This window comes from Octopus bimaculoides, chromosome 19 (assembly GCF_046866305.1).
Source record: "Octopus bimaculoides isolate indiv1 chromosome 19, ASM4686630v1, whole genome shotgun sequence".
Taxonomy (NCBI): domain Eukaryota; kingdom Metazoa; phylum Mollusca; class Cephalopoda; order Octopoda; family Octopodidae; genus Octopus; species Octopus bimaculoides.
In genome coordinates, this window is record NC_142946.1 from 36,125,664 (window position 1) to 36,145,663 (window position 20,000).

General features: G+C 34.9%; 1 protein-coding gene across 1 annotated transcript in view; it reads right to left on the reverse strand.

The window, feature by feature from the left end:
- The window catches only part of LOC106876634 (uncharacterized), an 895,860-nt gene that overhangs the window by 64,927 nt on the left and 810,933 nt on the right, over positions 1-20,000 (reverse strand). The window lies entirely within an intron of this gene.

Sequence of the window (20,000 nt, forward strand, 5' to 3'; positions counted from 1 at the left end):
TTCTTGTTTCTGCCTGTCTGTTTCACTTGTAAACTCTTGTGAATTCGAAGAAGGTTTAGCTAAACTCCTGCCCCACATTCTTGTAACATCCCAGTAAATGTCCCCTCCCTACTTGTGTTTATTGATATGTCCTTCTTCGAACCCACAAGAGTTAACAAGTGAAACAGAGACAGGCAGTAACAAGAAAAATGCCCCTGTTATTTGAATACTATACAAATATCTCTTTAAAAAGACTTTTCTTTTAAAGTTACCAAAATTTAATTTTTCAATAATTTTTCAAAACTTTATTATTCATATTTACTGTTAAAAAGATCTCAAGGATCGAATCCGGTTCTGTAATGTTCTTTATAAGAGCATTTTAGCATTTTCTACTTTGTCTTTTTTCCATATATATATATCTATTCGTGTGTTCCTCTTCAACCTTTTACATATATATATATCATCATCTCTTTGAAACCACTTCTGTGAAGGGCAACCTATAAGAACACCTTCCACATCAGTGACTATAAATGCCCTACTTAGAAAACTGTTTCATCCAAGCCACAAATACTCTAAATTTTTCAACAAAACTACAAATTTTAAACAGATTATTACTTCAAATATTCACGAAGTATGCTAAACTAACAAAATCCTACCAATAGCGGCAATTTCTCTTATATCGACAGTTGTCCACTCAACAATAAGTGTCCAGCGTTGTACGTAATCTACAAATGTACTATTATCGCTAACTGATCATACGAGACCTATATCAGTATGCCATCCGACCCCTCTAACCACTGGTACAATTCTTAAAACTTCTATTTCAGACATTCCAAGATATTTAACCAAGTATCTTTTGTTAATTATATTTGCATCCTAAAACGCTACATGTAATGCATATTTAATATAATACAAGAAACCATATTGGTAATCCTATTATTACAATGAATGTTATTTTTGTTAAGAAATTTGTCTTAATTTTATTAACATATTTTTATTATCAATATTTTTTTTAATTATTGTTATTACGTTAATATTTTCAATAGTATTGTATTATCATTCTTCGGTTCTACATTTAAGAGATGAGGAATTATTACATTATTTACATTTGACGGTTATTTGTCTTCATCGAAACACAACGTTTCGGCTGATATACCCTCCAGCCTTCATCAGATGTCTTGGGGAAATTACGAACCTGGGTTCTCATTCGTAAAGTATTTTTCGATGTTGTTGTTGTTGTTCTTATTATTATTAATATCATTCAGGTCACTGCCTGGAATCGAACTTGGAATCTTGGGGTTAGTAGCTCGCGCTCTTAACCACTACGCCATATGCCCGTAGGCAATTATGGAGTGAATTTTTGTGGGCCTATAAATCTAATATTTTCCTATCTTTCCTTAATACCGGTTCCCATATGCTACTCGTATCTGCACTCGGTCTGCTTAGAAGGTTATTGTGTCCTAGCATATGTGCTGCTTCTTTTAGTTTTCGTATTTTCCAGTGGTGTTCTATATCTATTATTTTAACTTTATCCCACAGGGAGAGGTGATCTCCATTTTTCCATACATGATCAGCTATGCCCGATTTATCAATAGCTCCTCATGTTACAGCTTTGCGATGTTCGTCTACCCTTATTTTGAGGGGGCAGCATATTTCACCTTTGTATAGCCTACCACAGCTGCATGGGATGGAGTACACGCAGTCTTTGGTCATATTCTCTTCTATTGGTGGTTTTACTCAAAGGAAATATTTGCGAAGTGTTGTAAATATCTCCTTCGAATATCCCCCTCCCCCAATTATCAGGCTTTGTGCCTATAGTAGAAAGGATTATTATTATTATTATTATTATTATTATCGAATAATATCTAATTTAATAATAATAATGTCAAAATCTGGCTGAAGAAGTATGTATACATCAGCACATGTTATTTGTGTTTACATTCTTAGTAATACTCAGTGAAGCTTAGTAATACTTATATTCACTTCACTTGCGACTTGTATCGTGTTCTGCAAACGATTTTGTATACGTGTGTGTTTGTGTGTGTGTTTGAGAGCCTATAGATTGATAGATAGATAGATACCGATTTAGATATATATATATATATATATGAATATATATATATATATGTATATATGAATATATATATATATATATATATATATATATATATATATATATATATATATATATATATATATATGTGCATATATACACACATGCACACACACACATATTATACATATACATTGACAGAGCCAGTTTGACTTTATGCACATTTGATTAAATAAAATTGTTTGCTAATATTTCCATAACCAATTTAGCAGTTTAATGTTAAATCATTCATATTTTCCTAAGGTTGAGGAAGGCGAGAATCGGTGATGAAGACAATGATCTATCAATGTATATCGTGGGAAGAACTGTGTGACGTTTTGGGTAATTCTGCAGACACTAATAATGTGAAGATAAGATTATTGTCTTAAATTAGACATTTTCCAGTGAATTATATTTCAGAGAATAAAACATTTAATCAACCTTAAATTGTTTGAGATATAGTTGAAAGATTATCGATTTGTTTTCAATTGAGTAAATATCGATATTTCCGTGAGGAGAAACATATAAATGGCGAATAAATTCTCATCTAGCACTAACTCCATCACTTACACTATCTCGATAAATCATATTACTCCATCTGAATTTGAACCTTGATATTGTTATGGGGAGAGGAAGGCGATATATTCTTGAGTTTTCATCTGTATTTTGTAATATTTTATACATATATCAACGTCGGAGTTCATAGCAGGCGTGGATGTGCTGTAACAAGTTTGCTTCACATTCATATGTTCTGCGTTCATTCCCACTGCGTCGTACAATGAGCAAGCGTGTTCTACTACATCCTCGGACCGACAAACCCTTATATGCGTGTAGTGGAGACACGTGACTTAGTGGTTAACATGTTGGACTCATGCTCGTGAGATGGGGTTTCGATTCCTAGGCCGCATGACGCGCTATGTTCTTGAGCAAAGCACTTCATTTCACATTGCTCCACGCCAATCAGCTGGTAAAAACGACTAATCCAGCAACGGATCGGTGTCCCGTCCAAGTGGGGAATTTATACGGCATGGAAACCGGAAAACCGCCCCTTATCAATCAGTGTGTCTCGAAAAGTTGCCATTACCTTTTATAAGTGTGTGTGTATGTGTGGTGTGGTGTGGTGGTGGTGGTGGTGGTGGTGGTGGTGGTGGTGTGTGTGTGTGTGTGTGTGTGTACCATTTAAACCCCAAACAACTGTACTAGGTACGTATATAAAAGTTTGTCAAATCTTCAGTCAAATTATTCTCTATAACATTTATTTCGCATAATTAATTGCTAATGAATGTATTTTTAATACAACTTTAATCATTTTGTATATTTTCATTTCAAATTACTCGGCTTCATTCTTACATTTAAAGAGAATCGTTTATTTTCATGAATAAACGACATGTAGCACTTAAACAGCAATATCTAGCCTTAGAAACACCAATTTATGCCTTGCAAACTCATGACCCTAAATGCATCACATATTATATAATATATTCCTGTCATTGCCATTTAAGGCATCGAACTGGCAACACAGTTAGCACATCCACAAAATGCTTAGTGGCATTTCGTCAATCTTTAAATTATGAGTTCAAATTCAGCTGAGACTGTCTTTCCCTCTCATTCTTTCTGGATTCGATAGAATAAGGACTAACCATATACTGAGGTCACTATAGTCGACTAGACACCTCTTTCAAGAGTTTCGAGTTTTGTGCTTCTTAATAAATTTAGTCTATCAGACTTATTAACTTTCAAAGAGATAACCTGCAGAGCCTTGCATCTAGAGTAAATAAGGAAAGAATCTCGTATGGAATGGAAGTGAATGTAAAGGAGACAAAGTCACTAGTAATCAGCAACAAATAACAGTTACCATAGCTAAATATTTCAAACAACAAATATAATATAATTTAAAATAATTAAGATATTTGTAATGAGAAAACGGGAAATGTGAAGACGAAATCAAAAGAACTGTAGCGGTTACCGAAACTGAACCGCTAGATAGCCGGTCAAACATCATGAGCAAACCACAGTAGTTTCACGTGATCGTTCTATTAAGCAACCAGCATCAAACCATCGCGTGATTCACTTTTCTAGAATCTTCTACTTGTGCCCTATAAATACCTATTTTCGGTGCTAATTTATAGCAGCGTGCTGGAAGGCGGCTTAGCGATATGCGCTTCCACTATAGCTAGATAGTCAACACAAACGGCTATGACAATTGCAGAATATTAAGACAGCTTCTTGTTGTGTCTGCATTCTCACCACTGCCAGACGGTTAATACAGATGGACAATAGTTGACAGGAATCTCCGTCGACAGAAATCGTCGTCGCTACAAATATAGCACAATCATTTCCATTTATGATGGGGTAGCCACCGATTGCTATAACAGTAAGCTTGCTGTAAACTCCAAGTAGTATATCTGCCCCAGTATGTAAACATTGCTGTTACTATTTGCAAAAGACCAACAAAGTTAAAATTTTATGTATAATTATAAAATCTTGTGTTAATTGTTCGCGAGTGTTGTTAGTTATTTCTTCATGCAGCCTGAGAAATACATTTTCACTCATTAAATCTACTAGTCATCACATCACACCAACAAACACACTACAACTCACTATAGAAGGATTAAGAAAGTTTGAAGGTCGTCAGGAAATTGTCGAAGAAGGTAAGATTAAGAAAGATTTCTATTAAAACTAGGAAAGTATCATTGCATTACGTGCAGTTCACAATACTTTATGAATTTCAAACATGGATATTTACAAAACTACTGACAAATACTTCACAAACCTAACACTTTTGAGAATATCATGGACAAAACTTGAAATTAGTGATGAAGCAGTTAGAACGGAGAACAAAAAATAATACGGAAATTTAATTAGACGCTATCAAAGAGAGAAAACTAAAATAGTTTGGACATTTAATTAGTAAAAATGGTTTATAGAAACTGTTAATAGAAAGGAAAATGAATGGGGAAAAAGAAGAGGAAAACAAGCAGTACGTGGCTGCAGAATATCAAGAGAAGGGCAGATTTACAATACAGTCATGTATAAAAACAGCCCCTAGGTGACGGCGAGGGTGATTGCGATGATGATGACGACGACGACGATCGTGGCGACAGTGAAGACGGCGTTATTATTGCTGATGACGATGAAAAATTGGTGGCAATTACGATGATGATGATTATGATCATCATCATCATCATCATTATCACCAACATCAGGGAGTATCCATTGTTTATGTACTCTTTATACTTGCATTCTCTTTCAGTAACCTCCTTCAGGATTTTTAAGATGGATTTTTCAATCGTATGTGTGTGTGTGTGTGTATACATGGAGTTATATATATATATATATATATATATATATATATATATATATATATATATATATATATATATATATAGGCGTAGGAGTGGCTGTGTGGTAAGTAGCTTGCTTACCAACCACATGGTCCCGGGTTCAGTCCGACTGCGTGACATCTTGGGCAAGTGTCTTCTACTATAGCCTCGGGCAGACCAAAGCCTTGTGAGTAGATTTGGTAGACGGAAACTGAAAGAAGCCCGTCGTATATATGTGTATATATATTTATGTGTTTGTGTGTCTGTGTTTGTCCCCCCAACATCACTTGACAACCGATGCTGGTGTGTTTATGTCCCCGTAACTTAGCGGTTCGGCAAAAGACCGAAATAATAAGTACTAGGCTTCTAAAGAATAAGTCCTGGGGTTGATTTGCTCGACTAAAGGCGGTGCTCCAGCATGGCCACAGTCAAAAGACTGAAACAAGTAAAAGAGTAAAAGAGTATATATATATATATATATATATATATATATATATATTCATAAGGGCTTTATATAAAATCTGGTTGATGCAAAAAGTGAAGTGCATAGAAACGAAGTATCTATGAAATAAACGGGGTACATATAGAAGGAGGACAATACTGTTAGTTAGACCATGTTGCGTGGATACGTGGAATGTGTTATCAGTTGGCATAGTATACCTCTACAGTGTATATAATACTGAGGTATGCAAATGTCATAAGTACAGGAGGGATGTTAGTGTATAAGTAGTAGAACTTTAGATAAAGAGATGAGATAAAGAGGAGTGTGGGATAGAAAGAAAAACTTTGAATATAAAAACCTCAAAGATTAGTGAGTAGTTTAAAGAAATGTAGAATGAATTCTTTTATTTTACTTTTCGCCCAGTTTCTATCCTTTTTCATGTTTGTATAAGTGTTTTTCGCTGTGTGTTCGCGTCGGGTATGTGCTCGAGTATCTGACCATTGTGCCAGTATTTGTATTTAAATTGCGTCGATGCAAGGTTTTGCGATTGTGTTGCTTGGTTTTATGGTTATACGTATGCATATATGTATCATGTATATGTAGGTGTGTATGTATATACTATATGCACACACATATTCACGTTTCAGTGATGTGTATGTATGTATGTATGTATGTATCTATCTATCTCTCTCTCTCTCACTCTCTCTCTCTCTCTCTCTCTCTCTCTCTATATATATATATATATATATATATATATATATATATACACTCTTTTTTTTTTCTTTTACTCTTTTACTTGTTTCAGTCATTTGACTGCGGCCATGCTGGAGCACCGCCTTTAGTCGAGAAAATCGACCCCAGGACAAACACAGACACATAAACACACATACATATATATATACATATATACGACAGGCTTCTTTCAGTTTCCGTCTACCAAATCCACTCACAAGGATTTGGTCGGCCCGAGGCTATAGTAGAAGACACTTGCCCAAGGTGCCACGCAGTGGGACTGAACCCGGAACTATGTGGTTGGTAAGCAAGCTACTTACCACACAGCCACTCCTATATTATATATATATATAATTATGAAAACACGTACACCCACGCACGTCGGAGTGCTCACATTTCACACGTATAGCATCAGCATAAGTATGTACGCGCGGACGCACACACATGCGCACACACGCAGACATGCAAATATATGTTTACATATCATGACTGATTGAGCGTCTACAGCTTGTAGATTCTCCTGTGGTTGTAAATATATACACAAATATGCCTGATTATCCAAGGACACACGCGCGCACCTGCGTGGACATAAAACTTCACCAGCATACATACGTGCGTTTACATATATATCCAGGCATACAATATATTTCACGGTATATATGAATAAACGATTATAATTTCGTTTAATTTTACTACATATGTTGCATATGTTGTATGTATTGCATAAAATTATGTAGTAGGGAATAAAGATTATTCATTTAATAAAACGATCGTAATCTCTATTTCAATTTTAAAATTTCCTCATTTCAATTATATATACTGTAGAGCCTCGCTGTACGAGTGTACTATTGTAGAAGCTGAGGCTCGTGAGAACTTTTGTCTTGAAGAACGAGTGAAAATCCAAAGTACGGGTGAGTTTCATACAAGTGACCGCTAGTCTGTGCTCGCTAAGTTCATGTGTTTATCTTGTTGTAGCAACGTCCCTGTGATGTTTTTCCCAGTTTTCTCTTTTTAGCTTTGTCCGTTTTTTTTTTTTGTTATTGCTTTATAATAATGAATTGTTAGCCATGTGACCTAAGAAGGTTAGTGCAAAGGACAGCGCTGAGAAGAAGAAAAATTGATTATGATTGAACTGAAGAAAGAAATCATTGATAAACATGAGAGAGGAATGCGTGTAGTAGACATTGCACGTCAATACGACCGGTGCACGTCGACGAACTGCGCCTGAAGAAAAGGGACGTGACCAAAGCCGTTACAACAGCAAAGGGTGTCTCCTGGCTCTCCAAGCAACGTACATCTGTCCACGAATAGATGGAAAAATTGCTTCTCCTATGGAACAACGAGAAACAACTCGCAGATGATACGGTTACGGAGACCATCATCTGCAAGAAAGCACGAGAGCTGTATGGGAATCTCCGGAAACAGAACCCTGGAACATCGATAGAAGAGACATCAGCAGACGCATTTAAGGCCAGTCGTGGCTGGTTCGATAATTTCAAGAAGAGTACTGGTGTTCAAAGCGCTGTCAGGTATGAAGAAGCAGCGAGTTCTGATACGATGGCAGCTGAGGATTTCGTCCGTGTGTCCCGTCAGTTCATTGCAGCCTAGGAACACATTGTACAACAGATATTCAACTGTGATGAACCTCGCCTTTTTTGGGAAACAAAAGCCCAGAAAAGCCTACATAACTGCAAAGAAGAAAGCGCCAGGCCACAAACGTATGCAAGTTAGGCTAACTCTTGCCCTCTGTGCCAATGCCAGTGGAGACTTGACGATTTTGCCGCCCCTTGTCTACCATTCCGAAGTCGCACAAAATCCTGAAGGAGAAGCTGCAGATCATGTGGAGGAAAAACCTTAAAGCCTGAGTCACCAGGAAATTCTTTATCGAGTGGGTCAAACTTATCTTCGGACCAACATTTAAAGAAACCTTTTAGAGAACGATCCCTCCTCATCCTGGACAATGTTCCTATTCACCTTCCTAAGTTCGAAGAAGATATCCTGAACGAATTTAAATTCATAAAAAGGTCTATACCTTTCACGCAACATCATCCCTATATTTCAGTCTATGGACCAACAGGGGATTCATAATTTTAAGAAATTGTACACCAGACACCTGTTTCGTCGGTGCTTTGAAGTCACCGACAATACAAATCTGACCCTTCGTGTGATTTGGAAGGAACACTACAACATTGTAAACTGCCTGAAAATCATCGATTTAGCTTGGCAGGGTGTAAAGAGGAGAACGCTGAATTCTGCATGAAGGAAACTCTGACCTGACTGCGTATCCGAAATCTACTTCGAGGAATTTGAGTCTAAGACATGTATAGACATTGCGATAGTACCTCTTGGCAAGTCCATGTGCTTTAAGGTTGACAATGGGGGTATTAAAGATCTCGTCGAGGAACACTCAGAGAGATGACGACAGATCAACTCATGCAGCTTTAGGAGCAACACTATTCGCTTGCGGTGGAAAAGATTGTTTCTCCAGTGAAGGACAGTGTAACAGAGAAGGCTATCTTTGCGAGTGACATAACAGTAGTGTTGGTAAAGCGGCAATATGTTTCTTAATTTGTAGAAAAATATCATCCTGAAAAAGTATCTAGAGGTCGTGCAGCTGCATTTTCGTAACATTTTGAAAGGTAGGAAAAAGCAGACTTTTCTTGATATGTTTCTAATGAAACGCTCTGCAAGGGTGAAAAGTGAAGAAAGTGTGTCCAAATAGCCTAAATTAAGCAACATGAGAGAGAAAACGCCAGCAATCGTTAATCCTAAAGTTTTAAAAGAAGAAGATTCACCTCCCAAACGGTAATCCTCCTCTTCCCCGCTCTATTGTCTTTCTCTCGTACAAATCGTGCCATCTTTAAGGTAATTTAATAAAACCAGTTTACATATTTCTTTTGCATTCGCTTTTATTATGTTTTTTATAATTGTCATTTTCCTTGTAACTTCACCTTTTCTGTTTTAAAACCCCTCAAAAATTATGTTTGTGTGGTTTTGTGGGGCTGGAACGGATTAATTTTAACTTGATTAATTTCAATGTGGAGAATTGATCTGTGATACGGAATCATAAAACGAGCTCGGTCATTGAACAAATTAAACTCGTACTGTGAGATACATATATATACGTCATATAAATCATACATACTAGCTTAAAAATCGCCCTAAGCCGCTTTTAAGCTAGCTCTTGTGGTGGGCTCTTCATTGGGCCTTGAGCCCAACAATGTCACTCCATGCATTGAAATTTTATTAAATGTGTATAATATTTTTTAAGCAATGAACAATTTTCATCAAAACAAATCGTCAAAAAATTTGACGACTTGGAACTTATTGGAAACCCGCATGATAAACACCATTGTTTGTCTCCCCATTCGGCGTCAACACAAATAACTTGTTTCCATTCCCTACCCTTGAACAACAACATATAGCTGGCTGTAGGCAACAATAAACTTACCTTTTAAAAGTTCAATAATAATTCTTCTGCTACAACTTAATTTAGAGACAAGTTGATGTACGTAGGGCCTTACTATTCGTACAAACAATAATTTGTGGTAGTTGGGATCTAAATTCTTGTTCGTAATTTGAATGAAAATTACACCACTGTCGTTAAACACTATTTTAACGTGCGACTTTTATGGTTCGGAATTGCTCTAAACGTATTTGACCATAAAGATCTTTGAAATTTAGTATCTTTTGGTATTTTTTAAGGTAATAATAAAACTAGTCGAATCTATTTTCATGCAGTCGGAGTGCGCTAAGTTTCCATGGCTCCGGCAGCCGACGGCCTCAAAATAGGTCTGACAAATTTTATTAATAACTGAAAACATACTACTAAGTTTCCAACATTTTTATGATAGAAAGTTATGGGAGGTAATATTGTATGAGAGACTGAGTTCAATACGTATTTCAGTTTCGAACGTTATGAAGCACGTGTTATGGTTAAATTACTTGATACAGTTATAATATTTAGAGAAATATACTTTTTCAAAATGTTAGGATTAAGAAAGAAACAAAAATGAAGAGTAGTAGAAGAGTCATTGAACAGTGAGAGAGGGGGTCCGAGGAGAAAGTTGAAAAAGCGTGACACACTGACACACTGACATTCGCTTTCGCATTTATTATTATTATTATTATTATTATTATTATTATTATATATGTATGTATGTATGTATGTATGAATGTATGTATATATGTATGTATTTACGTATGGATGGATGGACAAATGTATGAAGTAAGGAATATGTTACTCTTTTTATAACTACGCCGCACCTTGAAACAACCCGGAGTCGGTTCTACGATATATATAAGATTTGGTACCTATCTATGCATACACATACCTGCAGTACACTATGGACACATGACACTTATTGCTTGTTTTCCCTCAATCTGAACTGAACTATAACACTAGGCGTTCAACGCGCTGATGTGCCTAGACTGTAAGGAATTCTTAATTTGCCTGTCTATCTATCTATCTATCTAATCTGTATGCGTGTGTGTGTGTGTGTGTGTGTGTGTGTGTGGTGTGTATATATATGTTTATATATATATATATATATATATATATATACACACGAGTTGCGCTGAATAGTGAAAGAAAATATTGTTGGCACTCCGTCGCTTACGACGCCGAGGGTTCTAGTTGATCCGATCAACGGAACAGCCTGCTCATGAAATTAACGTGCAAGTGGCTGAGTACTCCACAGACACGTGTACCCTTAACGTAGTTCTCGGGGATATTCAGCGTGACACAGTGTGACAAGGCTGACCCTTTGAATTACAGGCAGAACAGAAACAGGAAGTAAGAGTGAGAGAAAGTTGTGGTGTAAGAGTACAGCAGGGTTCGCCACCATCCCCTGCCGGAGCCTCGTGGTGCTTTAGGTGTTTTCGCTCAATAAACACTCACGACGCCCGGTCTAGGAATCGAAACCGCGATCCTATGACCGCGAGTCCGCTGCTGTAACCACTGGGCCATTGCGCCTCCACTGAAAGAAAATATAGATTCACACACTTATTGCAGCAGTCCTTCAGATTTATTAAACCCTTGAAAAGAACTCAGATGTTTGTGCCTCCAATCAGGTCTTTCACGATACCTTTAATGAACTTTGCAGCACCTCTTCGTATATAGATAGATAGATAGTTAGATAGATAGATAGATAGATAGATAGATAGATAGATAGATAGATAGATAGATCAATACGATGTATAAAATATACACTTCGGTTTAAATTCGTATCCTTATTCTACGCACATGCAACACTGTTATAAGTCATCTTCACCGGAATTAAATAAACGTAAACATTTCTATACTTTAAGCTTCCATTTGAAATTTATATCTATTGCAATACTTATAATATGTAATAAATCATTGATAACGAGTGAAAAGAAGCTGTACTGTAAGATATACCTAGAATTGTGCGAGAGGAAAGTGTAAATTTTGCATTAGACGTGAAATATAAAGATGTGCTTTATTAGATTCCAGGAAAAGAAAAATTATAAATTTCACATTAACTGGACAGGATTTCGTATCTTCTGCTAAACAAAGACATACACATACATATACACACACGTACACACACACACAAGCAAACACACATACACACAAACAAGCAAACACACATACACACACATCCAGTAGCAAGTGGTCCGTTGTCATACAATATACATGGGTGCACATATGTGTACATATATATCTATATGTGTGTGTGTGTGTGTGTGTGTGTGTGTGTGTATGTGTGTGTGTGTGTGTGTATTTATATAATTTGTAAATACATATATTACCTAAATATATATATGTATGTATGAATGTATGTATGTAGTGATGTATGCATGTATGTATGTATCTGCCTATCTATCTGTATATATATATATATATATATATATATATATATATATATATATATATATATATATATATATATATATATATATATATTATTTTGTTTAAAAGAGTTCCAACTCTGTCTGTTTTTTATGTTTTATTTATATTCTTGTAAAATTAATGTGGGATATAGAATATGGAATATACAATATATAATATAAAAATGGATGGTACAATGAAATAAAGTATTGAATGTCTTATTGAATATATGGAATATGTCTTATTGAATAGATGAAATATTGAGTGTTCAATATAAAGGATTAAATATATAAAGGCGAATACGTATTTTCTATACCTTGTGGTATTTCATCATGGCCGGTATGACAGACTTTAACATATATATATATGTATGTATGTATGTATGTATGTATGTATGTATGTATGTATGTATGTATGTATGTATGTATTGTGTATATTTTTGATATTTTATCCTGTACTTGTATCTCGTGTGTTTACATGTTTTTCGCTCGTTGGTGCTGTCCTGTACTTAATGTGTATTTTCTATTTATTTATAATCGAACGCCATGCAGAATTGTCCACAGTAAGTTCTTACCTTTTTTTATAATTTTTGCGACTCCACAGAATGTTTTCTTTCTTTCTCTTTAACCCTCTATAATCCTCTTTATTTTTCTGTTCCCCTCCACCCTCCGTTCTTTGCTGTCCCCTCTTTGTCTTTCTTCCACTCCCTACTATCTTTCCTTTCTTCCCCCTAATCCTCACTCCCTTTCTTTCTTTCTCTTATCCTCTCTCTTGTCCCCCTTCCCATCTGCCTTTTTGCTCACACGTGACTACAATCCATTTCTTTCACCTCTGTCATTTCTGGACGCGACGTCCACCTAGTTGCAGTCATTTCTCTCGCCTCCAGAATTTTTTTCTCTTCTACTATTTTCTTCTCTTCTATTTATTCTATATCCTGACTGTTTGTCTTCTTCGATTGTTTACTCTGTTCGCCTGTGTTGTTGTTGTTTATTCGTTCGAAGCATTAACTCTTCAGAAATTTCATATTCTTAAAAATTCTGGTTGCTGCTGTTTTCTGAGGTATTCCTATCTTGTCATTAAGGGCTCGAAATAGGGAATAATAAACAGTCGACAACTGAGGAGAAGTTAGACTTCTTTTGGTATTTTGTCTCGTAATTGCTTCTTGTTATATGTTTGCGTGTCTTTTGCTCATTGTTGATGTCTTGTTCTTGGTATGTATATTTTGGTATTTTATCTTGTCTCCCGTATGTTTATGTGGTTTTCGCTCGTTGGTGAGTCCTGTACTTAATGTGTATTATACACACACACATACATATATATATGTATATATAAATACATACATATATATATATATATATATATATATATATATATATATATATATATATATATATATATATATATATATATATATATATATATATATATATATATATATATATATATATATATATATATATATATATATATATATATACGTATATATATATATGCACATGCATAAACATGCGCACAAATATTTGTTTATACCTAGAATACTTTCTATATTAAACAAAATATATCAATGCATACGTTCTTCTCGTTTTACCATCTCTGCTAAGAAATTTATATCATCTTTCGTGTTTAAAAGTTCCTTGCAGATGGTCATAGATAAAGTTTCGAAAACAATTATGAGTGTCTCTCGAACCTCAAGGTCTTTTTTCTGAATGAGAGATAGGCGTTTGCTTGTTTTCCTTCAGATGCATTTTGAGTTGACAGATGCGTCAATGGATTTAATGTCAGTTTGATGTTACCTCTGGAGGTTGAGTCGTCTGTCTTTAGATTTTAGATCCGCGGTCAAAGAGCACCTTTTCACTTATGATTACACACACATACACGCACACACACTAACACACAAGTGTATATATATATATATATATATATATATATATATATATATATATATATATATATATATATATATATATATATATATATATATATATATATATATATATATATTTATATATATATATTTATATATATATATTTATATATATGTATATACACACACATGCACTTATATATATATGTATATAAGTGTATATAAATATTTATGCGTACATACATACATTCACACACCAACACACACACACACATGTTCTTTTATTCTTTTACTTGTTTCAGACACATGACTGCAGCCTTGCTGGAGCACCTCCATAATCGAGTAAATCTCCCCCAAGACTTGTTTTTGTAAGCCTAGTACTTATTCTACTGGTCTATTTTGCCAAACCGCTAATTTACGAGGGCATAATCACACCAGCATCGGTTGTCAAGCGATGTTGGGGGAACAAACACAGATACGCAAACACACATATATATATACGACGGGCTTCTTTCAGTTTCCGTCTACCAAATCCACTCACAAGGCTTTGGTCGGCCCAAGGCTATAGTAGAAGACGCTTGCCCAAGGTGCCACGTTGTGGGACTGAACCTGGAGCCATGTGCGTCTGTCAAGAGTCAACCAACACGTTGGAATATAGCTCCTCTCTGAAAATCTCATCTGGTGAAATACCCAATTAACCACTTTCAATATAAAAAGTTTGAATTAATTTAGTCTAAATTAATTTCTCTAATTGACCTAATTGGATATGGAAACAGCTGTAAGGATAAGAATTTCATATTATATTGATTTGAATATTTCTGAATAAACTGATGACTATAGGTCAATTTCTCTATTTTTCTTTTTGCCTCATTCATATATATATATACATATATGTATATATATATATATATATATATATATATATATATATATATATATATATATATATATATATATATATATATATATATATATATATATATATATATATATATATATATATATATATATATATATACATATATATAATATATATATATATATATATATATATATATATATATATATATATATATATTGATAGGAAAGGTAAGATAACAAAAGAAAGAAAGAGACTCGATATTATGTAAATAGAGGAATTTATCTATGAATAATATGTGACAATTATTCGGTAGCCATGATAAAACTCCGAGTTTCGGATATCGGGGCGGAAACCCACGCCGCCATCTCTCCAGCTATCTGGCCATCGAAACATGACCGTTAAAGAAAGGGAAATTACTATGTGATTGACCGTTATTACGACAAAAGAGCTCTTAGAATGACCGCTATGTGAGAGGAGGGAGTAAAGTTAAAGGAGTAAAAATGTCCATCCACCCTTACCTTTACCTCCTCCCCTCACTTAGCGGTCATTCTAATATCTCTTTTCTCTTAATAACGGTCAATCACACAGTAATTTCCATTTGTTTAACGGCAGTTTTCGATGGCCTGAAGAGATGGCGGCGTGGGCTTCCGCCCCGACATCCGAAACTCAGAATTTTATCATAGCTACCGAATAATTGTCACATATTATTTACAGATATATATATATATATATACATAGACGCACACATACACACATATATAAAAATAAAAAAATATCGAATATATACATATTTACGTGTATATATATAGGCATGGATATTTACATAGATGAATACAAACATTCACACAATAAACAGCAGAATCTGGAAAACTTGCAAAATTGTACGAAGGCAAAAGGCAGTAGAAATGCCAAGTAGTTCAAACAACTGCATAAATTCTATACAATAAATATATTCCAGTGTTTCAAATACAGAATGTTCCTGTGCGTAGAAGTGCGTGTGTCTACGTGTGTGTGCACACGTGTTATATCGGTATGTTCTCGTGTGGGTATACTTGTGTGTATTTGTATTTGTGTGTGTCTGTGTTTGTAGTTTTCAACACACAACTGAATTAGCGTTTGTTTTGAATATTAATGGCCCCCGATCTATCAGCAACGTTTCTTCAGTCACTCGAACTCTTTCTTCACCATCTCCCACCTCTTTCTCTGTCATTTCCTTTGTCTTTTTACTTCTTTTTCCTCTTACGTCTTTTTATCATTTTACTTCGCTGAAACTATTTATTATTCATTATTTACACATTTTCTTCAGTTTTCCACTTATTATTATTTTATATATATATGCCTGCGCAAATGTGTCGCATATGAATATAGGTATTATATAGATATGTGTGCACGCTTGTATGTTTATGTGTGTGTGTGTTTGCGTGTGTTTGCGTGTGTGTTGTGTGTGTGTGTGTGTGTATGTGTGTGTGTGTGTGCGTGCGCGCGTGTGGGTGTTTTATTATTTTTCTCTTTGTCACACACAAAACGTTGAATCTATTAAATAAATATGAAAACCTTGTGGGAACGTGCGATTTTTTAAATATATGTTCATGTTAGGAAAGTACAAATACGCATGCCTAAGGATAAGCACGTACTTACATATATGTATAGGTAGGAACATATATACACAAACATGCACGCATACACACGTACATTTCCCTGATTTTTTCACATATATTTATAAATGCATTTCCTGCTTGATACGTCAACACCATTTATCTTGAAATTTCAAAAATTATTCGCTTTGCTGTTACAGATTTTTCACATGCAGAAACATTCGATCACACATCCATGTGTTTATGCATGCTAAACGCGCGCAAACGCACAAGTACACACACACACATACACACATACTTGCACACGCATGTACACGTGTAGTGGCAAATTTACATACGTATGAATGTGCGCATATGTACATATCTATCAACGTGAATGCATGGTTATATATATATATATATATATATATATATATATATATATATATATATATATATATATACCACGGTGGTGCACCAGCATGACCGCAGCCACTTGGCTGAAACACATAAATAAATAAATAAATATGTCTCTTAAAAGATAGAGCTCAAAATCAATGCATTGAAGATACTTTATTGCAGCAACAATTATAATAACAGAAACAACCACAATAAGCCAAACCTATGCACATTTCAATAGGGTGTCCCGGATAAATAAACCACATCATAAGATGTGTCGTAAAATATTGTAACAAATTACAACATATTACAAATTTCTGGATACTCCATCTTATGATGTGGTTTATTTATCCGGGACACCCTATTGAAATGTGCATAGGTTTGGCTTATTGTGGTTGTTTCTGTTATTATAATTGTTGCTGCAATAAAGTATCTTCAATGCATTGATTTTGAGCTCTATCTTTTAAGAGACATGTATACATATATATATACAAAAACTCACCTGTGAGCTTTTTGCTAAGACTGTTAACAGATACTATATATATTTTGTAAAATTTTGTTTTATAAAAGTATATATATATATATATATATATATATATATATATATATATATATATATATACACACACATACATACATATCACGTGTACATGCGTTACATCTTTTATTTGTCTTTCACTGCGACCATGCTGGAGCACCACCTTACCGAATTTTCAATCGAACGAATCGACCCCAGTACTATTTCAAAGCCTATTACATATTATATGTCTCCTGACCCGAACAGCTAGACTAAAGGAGGGGTCGATTCGATCAACTAAAATTCTTCAAGACAGTGTCCAATTGAGGTCGCAATCCTATGCGTGAATTTAGTAATAGATAATAGATAAATTGCATATATATACACATGTGAATAAATGTGTGTGTGTGTGTGTGTGTGTGTGTGTGTGTGTGTGTGTGTGTGTGTGTGTGTGTGTGTGTGTGACAAGATGCGTAGCGTAGTAGTTAGGAATGTCGCACTCACGATCGTGAGACGTGGGTTCGATTTCCAGACCAGCTGCTTCTTGTGTTATAGAGCCAAACACTTCATTTCTCCTTGCTCAGTTCATTCAGCTGTAAATAATTAAGCATGCGGCGGACTATTCTTCCGATCAGGAGGAATGTTGGCCCGTTGACTAACAATGGAGAATAACATCCAATAGCCTGGCTGATCATGTTATCATGTGAAAGAGTCAGATATAGAGAGATACGTGTGTGTACAAAATACATACATAGATTAAAGGGTAAAGACCTCCTTTGGTTAAATGACCGTAGGATTGCACCTAGAATGTCTCCCTCCAAGGCACAAGTCCGGGCAAGGTTGTTTATGGGAGACCAGCAGTTGCCCATGCATACCAGCTTCCCCTTTCCATGCTACTGATGTTATCCAAGGAACAAGTAAAGGTCGATACAGCTTAGGACCAGAGATGTCGCAACTCACTTCAACAGCTGACTGAACTAGAGCAACGTGAACAAAAGGGTCTCGCTCAAGAATACAACACATAGCCCAGTCCGACAATCAGTTTTCTAATCTCGTGATCCCAGCACTCTAACTACTGAGCCATGCACCTTCACTGACATAGATTAGATAAATCGATACGGATGTAAACTTGTACTTGTGTGCGGTTTGTGTTATACAAACTTGTCTAATAATTTGTCACGTCATTTATCTAGAAGAATCTTTTCAATGAAAACAGCTGCACATTTGTTATTGTCAGCAAATACACTTCGTGGTGTAACTTCTTACTGCATTTAACAGTCATTTCTAGAATGTACTCAAATATTCCATGACAAACGGAATTTGTCAGCTGTTATAAACCAAGAATGAGGCCCCATTGCGTCTTCAAGAATTCTTAGTTTTAAAAGTTGTGTGTGTAAGTGTGTGAGCATGTGTGTATGTTTGTGTGTGCGTGCGTGTGTGAGTGTGAGTGTACGTCTGTGTAGGTGTGTGTAACGATAGCAAAATATATACAGATATATAAACATGTCTATTTAAATATATATGTTTACATATTTATATACATATTCACATATAAATATATATACTCATGCATATAAATGCTTATATGTATATATACAAGCATTATATATATATATATATATATATATATATATATATATATATATATATATATATATATATACATATATACACATATTTACACACATGTATATATATATATACATATATATATATATATATATATATATATATATATATATATATATAATACACGCACACACACTCAAACACACATACACACAGATAGATAGAGGAAGATTGATAAAGGAATAAGTTAAAGCAAAAGAATTGGCATCACAAACATTTAATGTAGATAGAGAATAAGAACATTCTAGAATAGCCAAGCATGTAGATCATGATGTTGCTTAAGGATTCCGTAAGACAAGTTTTCCAGGAATCTTAACTTATGGAATCCTCACTCAATATGATGATCCACGCGCATGGCTATTCTAGAAACAGCTGTAAGGGATTCCAATTTTTTAATATTTTTTATCTCAAATAACTGGAATTTTTTCGAGTGATGCCAAATGTTTTGTTTATTCATTTTCTATTTTAATCTATAAGGACCAACTCAAGGAGAAACCGCTTGTAGACACCTTCGACAGGCATTCTTAGCAACACATTTGTATCTGCAGTTCCAGCCGGAGAGCTGCTGGCACACCAAACTGCGCACACATTGCGAAACGGCCGTAGTTCTATGGAGATCACTTGGATAAATAAATATATAGCCAACTCTGAAACCTCCCGAGTTTATGTTTATATACATACATACATACATATATACATACATACATACATACTTACGTACGTACACAGTTGT